Below are 18632 nucleotides of genomic sequence, written 5' to 3'. Positions count from 1 at the left end.
ACTATATTAACCCAAATTATATTAGGGTTAATATAGTTATTATATTATATATATTAACTATATTAACCCTAATTATATTATTGTTAATATAGTTAATATTGTTATTATATTATATATATATATTAAGTATAATAACCCTATCTAACTAACATCCCTAACTAAATTCTTATTGAAATAAATCTAATTAATATTAATATTATTAATTAAAATATTCCTATTTAAATCTAACCTATAAAATAAACCCTAAGATAGCTACAATGTAATTAATAATTACATTGTAGCTATTTTAGGGTTTATATTTATTTTACAGGTAACTTGGTATGTATTTTAACTAGGTACAATAGCTATTAAATAGTTAATAACTATTTAATAGCTACCTAGTTAAAATAATTACCAATTTACCAGTAAAATAAATCCTAACCTAAGTTACAAATGCACCTACACTATCAATAAATTAAATAAACTACAAATATCTAAACTAAACTACAATTAAATACACTAAACTAAATTACAAAAAAACAAACACTAAATTATAAAAAATAAAAAAGATTACAAGAATTTTAAGCTAATTACACCTATTCTAAGCCCCCTAATAAAATAACAAAGCACCCCAAAATAAAAAAAATTCCCTACCCTAATCTAAATTACAAAAGTTAACAGCTCTATTACCAGCCCTTAAAAGGGCCTTTTGTGGGGCATGCCCCAAAGAAATCAGCTCTTTTGCCTGTAAAAAAAAAAAAAAAAAAAACACCCCCCATTACAACCCACCACCCACATACCCCTATTCTAACCCACCCAATCCCCCCTTTAAAAAACCTAAGTCTAACCCCCAAGTGCTCCTTACCTGTCCTGAAGACCGGCGGAGAAGGTCCTGTTCCAGGCGGCAACCTCTTCTTCCAGGCGGCGACCTCTTCTTCTTCCAGGATCCAGATGGCGCGGAGCGGAGGAGTTGAAGAGCGATGACCGCGGAGCTGAAGACCGTCCATCTGGAACTGAAGACCGGCGACGCTGGAACCGAAGACCTCTGGAACTGAAGACCTGAGGCGGAACGTGGAGGATCCTCTTCATACGATCACCGCCGTACACTGAATAGGAATTCAAGGTACGCGATTAAAAATGGCATCCCTTGAATTCCTATTGGCTGATTTGAGCCTTCAAATTCAAATCAGCCAATCGGATGCGAGCTACTTTAATTCTATTGGCTGATTTGAATAGCCAATAGAATAAGAGCTACTGTAATTCTATTGGCTGATTAGAATAGACAATAGAATTACAGTTGCTCTTATTCTATTGGCTATTCAAATCAGCCAATACAATTAAAGTAGCTTGCATCCGAGATACACACTATCTCAACTCACTTCACTATCTCCCTCATTCATCCCCACGGCCGCAATTTCAGCTCTCTAGCTGTTCGTACCCGGCACTCACTGCCTCTCAACCATGATGTGCGCTGTGTTACAGAGAATGAGAGGCAGCGAGTGCCGGGCAGGCGGCGATGTGGGTCTGTGCGTGTAACAGCGATAACCGGGTCTACAAGCTGTTCCTGCCGGCACTCACTGCCTCTCATTCTCTGTAATAGTGTATCAGTGAAACATCATACAACTACAGTATGTTAGAAGCAGGTTTTATATGATAGTTAGATTTTAACAGCTTAACAGCCAAGAGGTAAAAAATGAAGGCTCTGTAAGGATCATATTAAATAGTAAAACACAATAACTTCAATAGGTCTTCCTTTCAGCAGAACGTTCTGTCTGCACAAACACAAACACACGCTTAGGAGCAGCAGAAGCTGTCTTTCACTGTAATCACTGTGCAGAGTAAAAGTCGTTCTGCATCCCATCCTTACACACGCACAAAATACAAGAGAGAACAGGAAGAGATTGTGCAGACAGAACGTTCTGCTGAAAGGAAGACCTATTGAAGTTATTGTGTTTTACTATTTAATATGATCCTTATAGAGCCTTCTTAACCTCTTGGCTGTTAAGCTGTTAAAATCTAACTATCATATAAAACCTGCTTCTAACATACATTAGTTGTATGATGTTTCACTGATACACTATTATAGAGAATGAGAGGCAGTGAGTGCCGGCAGGAACAGCTTGTAGACCCGGTTATCGCTGTTACACGCACAGACCCATATCACATCGCCGTCTGCCCGGCACTCACTGCCTCTCATTCTCTGTAACACACAGTGCACAGCATGGATGAGAGGCAGTGAGTGCCGGGTACGAACAGCTAGAGAGCTGAAATTGCAACTGTGGGGATGAATGAGGGTGATAGTGAAGTGAGGGGAGATAGTGTGAGGAGGGTGCCATATGAGTGTCTCACTGAACTGAATGAAGGGAGACACAGGAGCGTGCAGGGACAAAGGATCCTGTACTAGTGGAAGCTTTTGGGAGACGTCAGAGAAGGAGGGGTCAGGCGGCCATTTCAAAACGGCCAGATGAGATCTAGTAAGTGTGTTTTCTGCCAAAGTTTATTTAAATGAACATTGGGCTACAGTTTGCTGTAAAGATTGTTAATTAACTAATCTAAATAAGTAACAGTAATTTTTGGGTTGACTGTCCCTTTAAAATGCAGACATATAATTTTATACAGCTGTTTCATTTGTCTCATGCACACACAGACCCCACTCTTGTTCCTTATATACAGATATATAATAGTATAGAGAGATTCTCTCTGCCTCACACACCCAGCCCCCTCTCCATTAGCTTCTATACAAACATAAAATATTATAGAACGTTTCCCATTGCATCACACACACAGTACTATGTACCTTATATAAAAATATATAATATTATAGAGATGTTCCCATTGTTTTACACACAGACAGACCCCTCCCCAGTACCTTATATACAGATATATAATATAAAGAGGTTCCAATTCCAGACATCCCAACCTGCAAAAACTCATTTCAGGGAGGTGGCTTCACCGGCTACTGCGCCGCCACCCACCCCCCTCCCAGTTATATATTGGACACCTTGAAACCCTAAATAAGATAGAGACTTATCATTAAAGTAGCTTCCCACTAAAGTCACATTAAAAAAAGTAGCTTTATTGCACAACCACATACAACAAACCTATTTTCCAGTGATTGTACGCTTGTTGAATGCTTAAATATTTTAGAATACGAAGTTTAATTATGTGCAGTAAATAAGGTAGTATTTGTGTTTTATTTTATTAAAATCAGGGGGGGCTTTTTGGTTACTGATGCATGTTTGAGGGTTCTAGAACGTCCCAGCAACTAAAGGCATTGCTTAAAGAAATAATTTTCCGTATTTGGGCCACATTGGTTCATGGTACTTGGAGTTTCAGGGAGATTGCATAACATTTGCTGGCATCAGGGAGCCGCTATTATAACCAGGGAGACTCCCTAAACTTCAGGGAGAGTTGGGATGTCTGCATTGTCTCACACACCCAGCCCCCTCTCCATTAGCTTCTATACATACATAAAATATTATAGAACGTTTCCCATTGCATCACACACAGTACTATGTACCTTATATAAAAATATATAATATTATAGAGAGGTTCCCATTGTCTTACACACACAGACCCCTCCCCAGTACCGTATATACAGATATATATTATAGAGAGGCTCCCATTGTCTCACACACATACCGCCCCTTCCCCAGTACCTTATATACAGATATATATTAGAAAGGTTCCCATTGTCTCACACACATACCGCCCCTTCCCCAGTACCTTATATACAGATATATATTAGAAAGGTTCCCATTGTCTCTCACACACACAGAGCCCTCCCCAGTACCTTATATACAGATATATATTATAGAGATATCCCCATTGTCTCACACACACAGACCCCTCCCCAGTACCTTATATACAGATATATATTATAGAGAGGTTCCCATTGTCTCACACACACCGCCCCCTCCCCAGTACCTTATATACAGATATATATTATAGAGAGGTTCCCATTTTCTCACACACACCGCCCATTACCTAATATACAGATATATATTATAGAGGTTCCCATTGTCTCACACACGCCCCCTCCCCAGTACCTTATATACAGATATATATTATAGAGGTTCCCATTGTCTCACACACACCGCCCCCTCCCCAGTACCTTATATACAGATATATATTATAGAGAGGTTCCCATTGTCTCACACACATAGACCCCTCCCCAGTACCTTATATACAGATATATATTATAGAGAAGTCCCATTGTCTCACACACACACCGCCCCCGTCCCAGTACCTTATATACAGATATATATTATAGAGAGGTTCCCATTGTCTCACACACATAGACCCCTCCCCAGTACCTTATATACAGATATATATTATAGAGAAGTCCCATTGTCTCACACTACAGACCCCTCTCCAGTACCTTATATACAGATATATATTATAGATAGGTTCCTTTGCCTCACACACACACCGCCCCCTCCCCAGTGCCTTATATACAGATATATATTATAGAGAGGTTCCCATTGTCTCACACACATAGACCCCTCCCCAGTACCTTATATACAGCATACCCTCCAACTGTCTCGATTTTCGCGGGACAGTCCCGATTTTAGGGGTCTGTCCCTCTGTCCCGATTTGCCCCAGGCATTAAAAAAAAATGTTTTTTTTTTGTTTTTTTTTTAATTCTATTGGGCCCATACTCAGAAGCAGCTGGCTTTGCTCTCACAGGGTTAGATACCTGTTAGATTCCCTGTGAAAAGGAATGGTGTGTGGGTTAAGCAGGAGTAAGAAGGCTGTATACACTCTGACCATGGGTAATGGTGACCTCTCTAACCTACCTCTGGTAATGATGATGTCTAACCCCTGGTGATAATACTAGCATGTCTTCAGTTTTATACAATGAGCAGTGGCAGCCGCAGACTGCCAGCTAATGTGCTTGCTAACCCCAGGACCCCATACAATGAATTACAGATACCCATATATGATGTAGTGTGTGTGTCTATCTGTATCCATAACTGTGTGTGTGTATCTGTATGTATAAGTTTATGCTATATAGTGTGTGTGTGTGTCTGCATCTATAAATGTAAGCTATGTAGTGTGTGTATGTGTATCTGCATGTATAAGTGTATGCTATGTAGTGTGTGTGTGTGTCTGCATGTATAAGTGGATACTATGTAGTGTCTGTGTATCTGCATGTATAAGTGTATGCTGCATGTATAAGTGTATGCTATGTAGTGTGTGTGTATCTGCATGTGTAAGTGTATGCTATGTAGTGTGTATGTATCTGCATGTATAAATGTATGCTATGTAGTGTGTGTGTATCTGCATGTATAAGTGTATGCTATGTAGTGTGTGTGTATCTGCATGTATAAGTGTATGCTATGTAGTGTGTGTGTATCTGCATGTATAAGTGTATGCTATGTAGTGTGTGTGTATCTGCATGTATAAGTGTATGCTATGTAGAGTGTGTATCTGCATGTATAAGTGTATACTATGTAGTGTGTGGGTGTATCTGTATCCATAACTGTGTGTGTGTATCTGTATGTATAAGTTTATGCTATGTAGTGTGTGTGTGTCTGCATCTATAAATGTAAGCTATGTAGTGTGTGTATGTGTATCTGCATGTATAAGTGTGTATCTGCATGTATAAGTGTATACTATGTAGTGTCTGTGTATCTGCATGTATAAGTGTATGCTGCATGTATAAGTGTATGCTATGTAGTGTGTGTGTATCTGCATGTGTAAGTGTATGCTATGTAGTGTGTATGTATCTGCATGTATAAGTGTATGCTATGTAGTGTGTGTGTATCTGCATGTATAAGTGTATGCTATGTAGTGTGTGTGTATCTGCATGTATAAGTGTATGCTATGTAGTGTGTGTGTATCTGCATGTATAAGTGTATGCTATGTAGTGTGTGTGTGTATCTGCATGTATAAGTGTATGCTATGTAGTGTGTGTATCTGCATGTATAAGTGTATGCTATGTAGTGTGTGTGTGTGTGTATCTGCATGTATAAGTGTATGCTATGTAGTGTGTGTGTGTATCTGCATGTATAAGTGTATGCTATGTAGTGTGTGTGTATCTGTATGTATAAGTTTATGCTATGTAGTGTGTCTGCATCTATAAATGTAAGCTATGTAGTGTGTGTATGTGTATCTGCATGTATAAGTGTGTATCTGCATGTATAAGTGTATGCTATGTAGTGTGTGTGTGTGTCTGCATGTATAAGTGTATACTATGTAGTGTCTGTATCTGCATGTATAAGTGTGTATGCTGCATGTATAAGTGTATGCTATGTAGTGTGTGTGTATCTGCATGTGTAAGTGTATGCTATGTAGTGTGTATGTATCTGCATGTATAAGTGTATGCTATGTAGTGTGTATGTATCTGCATGTATAAGTGTATGCTATGTAGTGTGTGTGTATCTGCATGTATAAGTGTATGCTATGTAGTGTGTGTGTGTGTGTGTGTGTGTATGTGTAAGTGTATCTGCATGTATAAGTGTATGCTATGTAGTGTGTGTGTATCTGCATGTATAAGTGTATGCTATGTAGTGTGTGTATCTGCATGTGTAAGTGTATGCTATGTAGTGTGCTACTTTGCATTTTTGCTGACTTTAAAGGCCAGAATCTAGAATATTAATGGGGAATGCAGAGAGTAGTTTTAAAGAATTTATTAATAAATGTGCAATTAAGATAAAAATATTTAGCAATGTCTTTGCAAAGGCTAATTAAATACAGCGCTCACATAGCCATACCAGTGGTTTGAGCTTGTGTTTGATTTGCTGCCTAAGTGTATTAAAATATATTACTTTATTTAGAATTTTATTTTTATTACTTTGGTCTTATGTTTTTTTAAGCCCCGCCCACCACATTTCAATTTTTTTGCGGGGGGGGGGGTGTCCCTCTTTTTAATTTTGAAATGTTGGGAGGTATGATACAGATATATATTATAGAGAGGTTCCCATTGTCTCACACACACCGCCCAGTACCTTATATACAGATATATATTATAGAGAGGTTCCCATTGTCTCACACACACAGAGCCCTCCCGAGGACCTTTTATACAGATATATATTATAGAGAAGTCCCATTGTGTCCCACACACAGACCCCTCACCAGTACCTTATACACAGGTATATATTATAGAGAGGTTACCATTGTTTCACACACTGCCCCCTCCCCAGTACCTTATATACAGATATATATTATAAAGAGTTTTCCTTTGCCTCACACACACCCCACCCCCTCCCCAGTATCTTATACACAGGTATAAAATATTATAGAGATATCCCCATTGTCTCACACAAACATCTCCCTGGTGCATTATACACAGATAAATAATATTATAAAGAGGTTTCCTCTGACTCATACACAGGCTCCTTCCAGTACCTTATATACAGATATATATTATACAGATATCCCCATTGTCTCATACACACAGACCCCTCCCCAGTACCTTATATACAGATATATATTATAGAGATATCCCCATTGTCTCACACACACAGACCCCTCCCCAGTACCTTATATACAGATATATATTATAGAGATATCCCCATTGTCTCACACACACAGACCCCTCCCCAGTACCTTATATACAGATATATATTATAGAGATATCCCCATTGTCTCACACACACACAGACACCTCCCCAGTACCTTATACACAGGTATATATTATAGAGAGGTTCTCATTGTCTCACACACACACAGACACCTCCCCAGTACCTTATACACAGGTATATATTATAGAGAGGTTACCATTGTTTCACACACTGCCCTCTCCCCAGTACCTTATACATAGATATATGATATTATAAAGAGTTTTTCTTTGCCTCACACACACCCCACCCCTCCCCAGTATCTTATACACAGATATAAAATATTATAGAGATACCCCCATTGCCTCACACACAAACATCTCCCTGGCGCATTATACACAGATAAATAATATTATAAAGAGGTTTCCTCTGACTCACACACACGCTCCTTCCAGAAGGGTCTAGCTGCAGCTCTTCCACTCTAGACAGGAAACATGTGACCTCCACTCCAAGCTTTTTTTTTTTTTTTTAACCAACTTTAATGTGAAAAACAACTTATAGACAATCATTCTGAAAACGAAACATTTTACAGCTTTCTTGTTCTTCTTAATGTGCACTCACAGTGGTTACCTTATAAATGACAATCAGCATAAACCACTGTGAGTGCACATTAAGAAGAACAAGAAAGCTGCAAAATGTTTCGTTATCAGAATGATTGTCTATAGGTTGTTTGTTACATTAAAGTTGATTTAAAAAAAAAAGCTTTGAGTGGAGGTCACATGTTTCCTGTCTAGAGTCAGTGGAGGTCACATGTTTCCTGTCTAGAGTCAGTGGAGGTCACATGTTTCCTGTCTAGAGTCAGTGGAGGTCACATGTTTCCTGTCTAGAGTCAGTGGAGGTCGCATATTTCCTGACTACAGTGGAGCTCCAGTCTGCAGCTAGACTACTTTGTTTTTTTTCTTTGCTTTTTTTTTTTTTTAATCAACTTTAATGTAACAAACAACCTGTAGACAATCATTCTGAAAACAAAACATTTTGTAGCTTTTTTGTTCTTAATGTTCATTCACAGTGGTTTATGCTGATTGTCATTTATAAGGTAACTGTCATTTATAAGGTAACCACTGTGACTGTTATTTATAAGGTAATCACTGTGACTGTTATTTATAAAGTAATCACTGTGATTGTCATTTATAAGGTAACCACTGTGACTGTCATTTATAAGGTCATCACTGTGACTGTCACTTATAAGGTAACCACTGTGACTGTCATTTATATGGTGACCACTGTGACTATCACTTATAAGGTAACCACTGTGACTGTCATTTATAAGGTAATCACTGTGACTGTCATTTATAAAGTAATCACTGTGACTGTCATTTATAAGGTAACCACTGTGACTGTCATTTATAAAGTAATCACTGTGACTGTCATTTATAAGATAACCACTGTGACTGTCATTTATAAAGGTAACCACTGTGACTGTCATTTATAAAGGTAACCACTGTGTCACTTATAAGGTAACCACTGTGACTGTCATTTATAAAGTAACCACTGTGATTGTCATTTATAAGGTAACCACTGTGACTGTCATTTATAAAGTAATCACTGTGACTGTCATTTATAAGGTAACCACTGTGACTGTCATAATGTCATTTATAAGGTAATCACTGTGACTGTTATTTATAAGGTAACCACTGTGACTGTCACTTATAAGTTAACCACTGTGACTGTCATTTATAAGGTAATCACTGTGACTGTCACTTATAAGTTAACCACTGTGGGATGAAGACCGGGATCTGACGTCAGCAGCCCTGACGCACGCAGCTGACGTGTGTGAACAGTGAGCACGGCTTGCAGGCCTCGAGCCTCCGGGAGTGTACCACAGCCAGCTTGTATGTTCCAGCAGCCCACTAGGCTATCCTCTAGACGGCAGGAGGAGTACCCAGCGGGCGGAAGTTTTCAGCGCTGTGACAGCGCAAGCATCTCTGACCAGCTCACCTTGCACCTCAGCCTGGCGAGGACGACGTAGCTCGTGGCGGCCTGGTTCCGCCGGAGATAGACCGCGGCAGAGAGGAGTGGAGAAGCGGCAAAGGGTCGTCCAAAGCACACTGCCATGTGCTGGATCCGGTAACTCTATGTTGGCCCTGATTAAGTCCCCTGGCCAAGGACTGTTTGTTTCTATCTGTTAAACAGGACCGTTGCCTTAAAAATTTATTTCTGACCCTTTGGTAAATAGTGGCTGCCAGTGTGTTATAGCACAGGAGTGGGGCCAGGAAGGCTAAAAGAATTGTGGAGATCTTTTTCTTATCAGCAAAACCGCATTGTGAAGAGTAACTTTTTTTTTTATACACAAAGTTAATAGTCCTAAAAATTAGGTGTTTTGGAGTATAAGTCTGGGTGTGTAAGAGGGTAGGTGAAACCTGTCTAAGTCCCCTCAGAAAATTGGCAGAAAGGGGGAATAATAAGAAATGAGAAGATCAAATCTTGCCATTCAATAGCCATACAAACTGGAAACAGATTAACTGTGTAACTACCAAGTCCTCCCTCCCAAGCCCACATATCCCAGTGAAGATAATTAGGACTTTGCCGGATTGAGCTTTGACAGCAATTTAGATAAAGCTTATATCCTTCCCCCCACCTGGTATACTGCAATAACAGAAGTGGGTATCTATGCTCCTTTTCCTGAATGGTATAAAAGGCTAATCCAGTCTGGGCCCTAGAGAAGGAGGGTGAAACCTAATAGCCGCATATTAAAGGCTACTGACCTGGTTCAGAAAGCTAGGAAGCGGTGCAGACTTAAGTCCCCCCTTAGGGTGATTGTCCCCAGTGAAGCTAGCCTTAAACCAGAAAGTCTGTGTTTGACTTAAGAGAAGAAAGGGGGAAGGAAGGACTGTGTTCTGGACAGATGGGTGCTTAAAGCAGTGACTTATACCTTCTTGGTGTTCCCACATGTTGATGCAATGACTAAAATGTATTAACTGTTAGCTGAAATTTAATGCTTTTTTCCAAAATCTTATTGTCATATATTCTATCTGCCTATATCATTGGAAAATATTCTATGTGAAGCAAAGGCCTATTGCCAGATAGAAAATCTTGCTGCTGGTCAATCAAAGATAGATTTTTCTTTTTCTTTTCTTTTTCTTTTTCTATTTTTTTTTTGTTTTTTTATATGATTTAGTAAGCACACTAAAGGTTATTTTCCAGGTTGAAGAAATATATTCACACTGTGACAGGTAGACAGGTAGACACAGATTTATTTCATCCTGTATTTATTAGAATAATGCCAGATTAGGGATAATCTAGGTAAATTTTGGGCTGCAAAAATTCCCGTGATAGATTTTGAAAATATTTCTCAAAGCTTTAATTTGATGCAGAAATGCAAAGTACCAATGGCCTGGAAAGAATCACATATGAAGCTGATTAATGACTTCTATATTTCACCATGGAAGATGAAAAAGTTTTACCCTTTATCAGTCAATATCTGCCCACGTTGCGCATATTATAAGGCAGATATACTCCATATGTTTTGGTCTTGCCCTATGGTTAGACAATTATGGCTGAAGATAATTTATTGGTTTAATAAATTATACAAAGTTACAATATTGCTAGCAGTAGAGGATATTTTCTTTCTATACCCTTTCAATGATGATTTTAATAGGAACACCATAGAAAGCTTAAATACAGTTATATTAGCAGTTAGATTCTGTATACTTAAAAATTGGAAAAGTAAGCGTTTATTAGGACTAGCTGAGGTCTTTAAAATATTTCAGGAGCAGATTGTCTTTGAATCTTTCCATCTCCATGATGCCTCTGAGAAAAGAATTAAGAAGTTCTTATGGAAATGGTCACCGGTTATATTAACCTATCCAAGTGTTATTCAAAAAATGATTCTCTCCCCCTTTCTAGCATCAGTAAGTTTTGCAGAATTGACTCTATTAAATGTTTTTCCACATAATTGGATTAAGTAGCCTGGATGGGTCAATATGGAGATATGGAGGGACAGTTGGAGGGGGGGAGAGGAGGAGAGGATTGTCCCTTTTTTTCCCCTCTTTTTTTTTTTCTCTCTCTCTCTCTCTTTCTTTTCTGTCTATATTTATGTGTATATTTATATGATTTGGTTATGTGTTGAATCTGTAAACAAGGTGATGTAAAAACCCTTTAAAAGTTCAGCAGTGTATATTAATAATGACAAATCTTGAGCAGGGTATTAGGTATTGATGATCATTTTATATATTGAAGTAATTATTTCCTCATGTGATCATTTTCTTTTTTGTCTTTCTGTATGCAGCGCTGCTTTGTTTTGTTTTGTTATGTTATTTTTCTTGATCTTCGCCCTGCGTGGTATAAAGATTTGTAATTTGATTTGCTTTTGTTTGATATACGCTGTTGGTTATCTATAAATAAAAGTTTAAAAAAAAAAGAATAATGCCAGGTTGTCTTAGATAACATAACTGACCATGTGTTAGAAATGTAAAATCAAGAAAAAACTGTCTAGTTGATCTGTGCTTTTGGTACAAGGTTTTGTCTATATAATTTGGGAACATAGATATTTGTAAAGTAAGTTTCCCCAAAAGTGCTAATTCCTTGTTTAAATATTAGCTACGTAGTAACTTAGCCTACTAAACGTACTGTTTTTTGATTGTCAAGGTCTCCAGTTGGGTGATTGTACTAATTAAGATCCTCCTGAGACAAGGAGTCTAGCTAACTTTCTGGGGTCTATATTAGAAGTGAACTGCCAAGCTTGTACACTAATACTCTGGCCTAAAGGCGGAATTCTCTCTGTTAGCATAAGTTCATAGAGCTCACACCACCCCTGTATACACATCCACTTATTTGCACTAATTTCCACTTGTGGATCTTTTTTTTTTTTTGCATTTCACATTTCACTTCCTCTCTCCTAGTATAACACTAGAACCTATACCTCACCTATAATCTTTTGGAAATTTTTTTTTTTTTTCACCTTACCTCACTCTTCACTCACTCTTCACTTTTTCCTCTTTTTTTTTTTTTTTTTTTTTTCACTTTATATGGAGAAATTCGTACACATAGCTAAAAATAAATCGCCCATGATGCCACCCAAAAAAGATAAACACAAAGCTAAAACCCACACTTCGTTATCCCAAGATAGCATAACAGAGGAACCCGCTAGTCTTCAGACAAACTTAGACGTCCAACAGCTGGTAGAGCAATTCTCACTATCTATGTTACCACATTTAGAGTTGATTAGACAAGATGTAGCAGCTCTGTCAATGGAAGTAAGGCAGTTCAATAATAGGTTAGATGAAGCAGAGGCTAGAATCTCTGAAATAGAAGATAGAATGAACTCACGAGAGCAAGATTCTAAACACTATGATCTGACAATTAAAAAATTACATGATAGACTGGACGATCTAGAAGACCGTTCCAGACGCAATAACTTGAGAATAGTAGGTGTTCCTGAAACCCAAGAATTTGCTGATCTTAATAATTTTATGGATGAAATTTTACCAAACCTATTGGAGATGCCTATTAGCCGAGCCAAAATAATAATTGAAAGAATCCACAGAATAGGACCTGAAAAAAAAAGACCTGATGGTACTATAATAAATAGATCCATAATTGTGAAATTCTCGCACTTCCAAGACAAAGTTGCTATCATGAGTTATTATAGGAAGAAGAAAGCCACAGTTCTTGTAAACGATAAAAAAATCTTTTTATTTCAAGATTACTCAAGTGAGACTTCTAATCGCAGAAAGGAAATGGCTCTGTTTTGTTCTAAACTAATAGAGAAAGGTTTTAATGCTTTTCTATTATACCCAGCCAAGATTAAAGTACTGAAGTCTGGAGCATGGTATGTTTTGTCTAACAGGGCGGAAGCCAATTCCTTTCTGGATAATATCCAGGATTAACTGGAGATAACTGATTAAGAATTAAACATATCCACTCTTAGGTAAATATACCAAAGAGCCAGAATGAAAGGGTTTCAAAGAGTTTTTATCTGAAAGGAGGGTTTGTTCCTCCCTCTTTGCCCCTTTTTTTTTTCTTCCCTTTCCTCTTCCTGGCTTCCTCCCAGTTTTTGCGAAAGGCCGTTGGTTATTTTGTGTGTAGTACACAAATAAAATATGAGTGATCAAGTGATCAATTTGGTTTCATGGAATGTTCGCGGAATAACAACTCCTATTAAGCGAAAAGCCATTTTGAAGCACTTAAAGGGATGTAATGTGCAAATTGCCTTTTTACAAGAAACATATCTCTTAACCAATGAAGCCATTAAACTTAAATCAGGTTGGGTCGGTGAAGTAGTGGCCTCCTCAGGCACCAGAAGGAAGAGGGGAGTAGCAATACTGTTTCATAAAAATTTAGACTACAAAATATTACACAAGCATATAGATGAAGAGGGTAGAATGATTATAGTTCAGGTAATTATAGCTAACCATAAATACTCGCTCTGTAATATTTACGCTCCAAATAATGGAGACAAAGAATTCTGGAAGAATCTAACAAAAGAGCTAACAAATTATTTAGATGATGGTCTGATTATCGCAGGTGATCTAAACTTAACTGCGCAATACCCCCTGGATCGCTTACATAGAACTAATAGTATGAAAAAAAAAAAAAAATAATAAAAGTTATAAGGCTGAGACAAAGATATTAAAAATTTAAAAAAAAACGCTAAACTTGGTGGACATCTGGAGATTGCAAAATCCCGATCTAAAAGAATATACATGTGAATCTAAAACCCACAAAACTTTTTCACGTATTGATTACTTCTTAATAGATAAAAAAAATAGCAGGTAGGATACCAAGGGCTGTCATTTCTGCAATCATTTTGTCAGACCATGCCCCTATCACATTACAACTGCAAACTAACCTGGTAAAAAGATCTTTTCTCTCATTCAGCTTTCCAAAATATCTTATCAACAACTCTAAATTCAAAAACTGGCTAAATGAAAAATGGAAACAATATATCCAGATTAATCAAAATTCAGTACAAAATCCTGAAATTTTATGGCAAGCTTCTAAAGCGGTATTGCAGGGAGAAATAAAGGCATACTTGTGTCATTCTAAAAAAAAGAACAATGAGCGCAATACACAACTTACTAATCAATTAGCTAACGCATATAATACCTATTTAAGGGACTTGTCAAGTGGAGGCTGGAGTGCATACCAGCAAGCAAAGAGGGAAAGGGAAATCTTTTTACAGCAGAATGCTGCGTCAGAAATTGTTAAAACATCTGCAAAATACTACAGATATGGGGGGAAAATGGGCAAATGCCTCTCTAATTTGGTAAAAGCAACTAAGGGCTCAAGAACTATCTTGGCAATTAAAAGTGACAAGAAAAGATTAACCCAACTTAATGATATTAGCGCTGAATTCCTAAAATATTATAAGCAAATCTTCTCATCCTCCGTAAGCAATGAGGATAATAAGAAAAAGTTCTGGGAGTTATGTAACCTACCAAATCTAAGAGAGGAAGAGCTAACAGAACTAAATAGTCCAATTTTGCAGGAGGAAGTTGAGAAAATAATTAATCACTTAGCGTGTAACAAAGCAGCAGGGCCTGACGCACTCCCAAATAAATATTATAAAATTCTTCATAATAATATTATAACACATCTGGTTGATTTATTTAATTATTTTTACATTAAAGGGGCAAGTCCATCTAAAGAATTTACTAAGTCAACAATCATTTTAATTCCCAAAAAAGGTAAAGACCCTGAATCTCTAGATGCTTATCGCCCAATCTCACTGCTTAATTCTGACTATAAGATATTGACAGCAATAATAGCAACAAGACTTCAGAAGTTATTACCAACCTTAATACATAGTGACCAAACAGGTTTTATGAAGGGCAGGTCCTCTTTTACCAACTTAAGGAAACTGCTCCTAACTGTGGACTATTATAATGCTCAAGCTAAAGATAACACATTTTTAGGCGATGATAAGGCAGTGATCGCCATAGATGCCGAAAAAGCTTTCGACGCGATAGAATGGCAGCACCTTTTTAGTTCTCTAGCTCGTTTTGGCCTAATAGGTAATTTTCTCAAATTTATTTATAAATTATACGATAATCCATTTTCGGCACTGGTGGTAAATGGTTTACTCTCTGAAAGTTTCAAATTGAACAGAGGGACGAGACAAGGATGTCCGTTATCTCCACTGTTGTTTAATCTATGTATAGAACCATTGGCATCAGTGCTGAGGAATAACATGCAAGGTATTAAAGTAGGCTCCAAAGAGCTTAGAATATCCCTTTATGCGGATGACTTACTGGTGTTTATCAGTAAAGCAGACGAAAATATTCCAAAACTTATGAAAATTCTTGATAGTTTTAGTACTTTCTCAGGTTATAAGGTAAACCTACAAAAATCTGAAATACTATGGGTCCAAAAATCAGGTAACTACAAAGGTGAATGCTTATTTAAGGAAGTGGAAAGTTTGAGGTATTTAGGGATTAATGTTAATAGATCTCCAGAAAAATGGTACGAGGAAAACTTTGCAGGATTAATCAATAAAGCGGAAAATGACTTATCAAGATGGATTAATTTCCCGCTTACACTAGCAGGCAAAATAAACCTAGTTAAAATGACTATTCTCCCTAAATTTCTATATATAATGCAGAACATGCCTTTGTTTATTAAATCTTCTGATCTCAAAAGAATGAATGAAGCTTTTAGGCTTTTTTTTGTGGGGGAAAGATAAAGTCAAACTATCTCTAAATAAACTCGTTCTTGAGAGAGATTCGGCGGGATTTGGCTTTCCCTGTCTCCAAAAATATAACTGGGCTTGCTTGGTTAAAAATATTCCAGATTGGCTAGTGGATGTAGGACATTTTCAAATAAAAGAGTTAGAACAGGACCTTTTTTGGCCTTTCTCTTTAAAAGCTCTTATACATTTAAATACACCTAAACTACCTACTATGTTGAAAAGGATGTGTACTTTCAAAAACCCTATTATCGCATGGCACAAGATTTGTAAGCTTATAAAAACTGATTATAGCTACTCTAAATATCTACCTATTATAGGCAATCCTGAATTTACAGAGGGGATAAACAACAAGATCTTTAAAAACTGGCAGGTTAGGGGCCTGTCCTATTTCGATCAATGTATTAACCGAGAGTCTGGAAATCTCCACTCATTTGAAAGTATTAAAACTAATTTTCAAGTCGATAACAAAGATTTCTTTGGATATCTACAAGTGAGACACTACTTGAATTCTAAGAAATCTAGTTTTGATAATATGAGTTGGGAGGGCCTGTATACAGGGATCGCCCTCTTCCGTGCTGGTGTGCATTCCATCTCCTACTGGTATAAGCTGCTAATACAAAAAGAAGGAGAGAAGCATCTTACTTGCTTGGCACAAAGATGGTTACTTGATATACCAGGGATTGATACTGATGCAATAAGCAAAAGTCTTTTGAGGGCTTGGCAAGCTACTCCGTTACTAGCTTGGAGAGAGTCGCAACTAAGATTGATTAATCGTACATATGTAACGCCCCACGCATTGAATCTCTGGAATACAAATCAGTGTTATGCTTGCTGGAGATGTAATTTCCCGAAGGCTAACTTAATCCATTGTATTTGGAGCTGCCCAAAGGTTGCTTCCTTCTGGGCCAAAATTTCATTTTGGCTTTCAAAAATATTCAGGCAAAAGATTAATCTTAAATTAGATGACATCATTTTGCTACTTGAAAAGACACCCTTGGTATCTAATCTGAATACAATATTTATAAATTTCACAGTTTTGTGTGCCAGGAACACCATCTTTGCGTCCTGGAAATCGAAGAGTTCTCCAAGTTTTGTGCAATTTCTAAACAATTTACATCTAAAATTAACTTTTGAACACTATGATACATCAATCGATTCAGAACAGGAGATTAAAAGATTTCTTAATAAATGGATTAATTTTTTACAAAGCTTACCCACAGATATACAGAAACAATATATATTCCCGTTTAGAAACTCTGTTCCTGTTTTGGAAGCATGTCTTAGAGGTGAACTCCCTAATTGAGGGTATTGGAGATGAGAGGCAAGGCTCGGAAGAGGAAAGTCTTTTTTTTTTTTTTTTTTCTTTTTTTTTTTCTCTTTTTTTTTTTTCTCTCTCTCTTTTTCCCCTTCTCTCTTTTCGTATCTTGTTTGGTCCTGTTTTGTTTTGTTTTGTTTTGTCTAGTTGTTTTAAATTTTGTGTTTTGATGAATTAGCTACGGTGCTGTTCTGGTCGGCCGGGGCTCAGCCGACCAGTTACGAGAATAACTGTGCAATATAACACAATATTTTTTTTGTTTTCGTAGACCTGATCATACAAGAAGTAAAAAAGTTTGAGAGACTGGATTACAGAGATTCTGTGCCTAATATATTTTAGTTGAACTCTAGTCATATTTAATTGCGTTAAAGACAATGTATATTGTGTTTATAACCTCAGCCGCTGGAGCCGGGGTTACAAGTTTCTTTTTCCCCTTATTGTCTTTTTTTTTTCTTCTCTTTTTTATTTTTTGTGCATTTATACACCCTGTGTGGTGTTAATTGTGACTGTAGCTGACTATGTATAAAACAATAAAAATGATGTTAAAAAAAAAAAGTTAACCACTGTGACTGTCATTTATAAGGTAACCACTGTGACTGTCACTTATAAGTTAACCACTGTTAATGAACATTAAGAACAAGAAAGCTGCAAAATGTACAAGGCTGAAGTTGAATTCTTATTCAGTCAGCTTCTTATGCTGCAACTGATTACAATTTGCAAAATAAAGCTATCTACAGTTATTTTTATTTTAAATAAAATAATACACTTTCCAAAAACCTAAACAAACTTACATTTTATAAAAAAAAACTTATGTTGCAATAAACAGATGGCAAACATGGCACAATTTTGAGTAACTGATATTTTAAATGGGTTAAAATCCTGTGGGCCACTCATTTATATGTGGATATATACAGGGCGTGAACCCCATCATACAACAGATGTTAACAGCCTGGCCCAACGCTCTTTATGGCAAATAAATTGGTGACAACCTTGTCACTTCATATCTCCCAAAATAGAAAAAAGAAAACCCCTATTTGGCACACACTTAAACACATAGGTAGATCCGCAGAAAGGGAGCAAAAAAATGAAAACTTAACTTTTACTGTCAAATCGTTGAGGCTCTAAGAAAGCCCATGGAACGTGC

General features: G+C 37.2%; 1 protein-coding gene across 1 annotated transcript in view; it reads right to left on the bottom strand.

The window, feature by feature from the left end:
- Positions 1-8051, bottom strand: part of LOC128661351 (zinc finger protein 585A) — a 1234370-nt gene extending 1226319 nt beyond the window's left edge. The window contains exon 1 of the mRNA XM_053715615.1: positions 7923-8051. The gene's annotated coding sequence lies outside the window, so the exon portion shown is untranslated. The remainder of the gene's footprint in view (positions 1-7922) is intronic.
- Between the last annotated feature and the right edge of the window lie 10581 nt (positions 8052-18632).

This window comes from Bombina bombina, chromosome 5 (genome assembly GCF_027579735.1).
Source record: "Bombina bombina isolate aBomBom1 chromosome 5, aBomBom1.pri, whole genome shotgun sequence".
NCBI lineage: Eukaryota > Metazoa > Chordata > Amphibia > Anura > Bombinatoridae > Bombina > Bombina bombina.
This window is presented reverse-complemented; position numbering and strand designations above follow the sequence as displayed.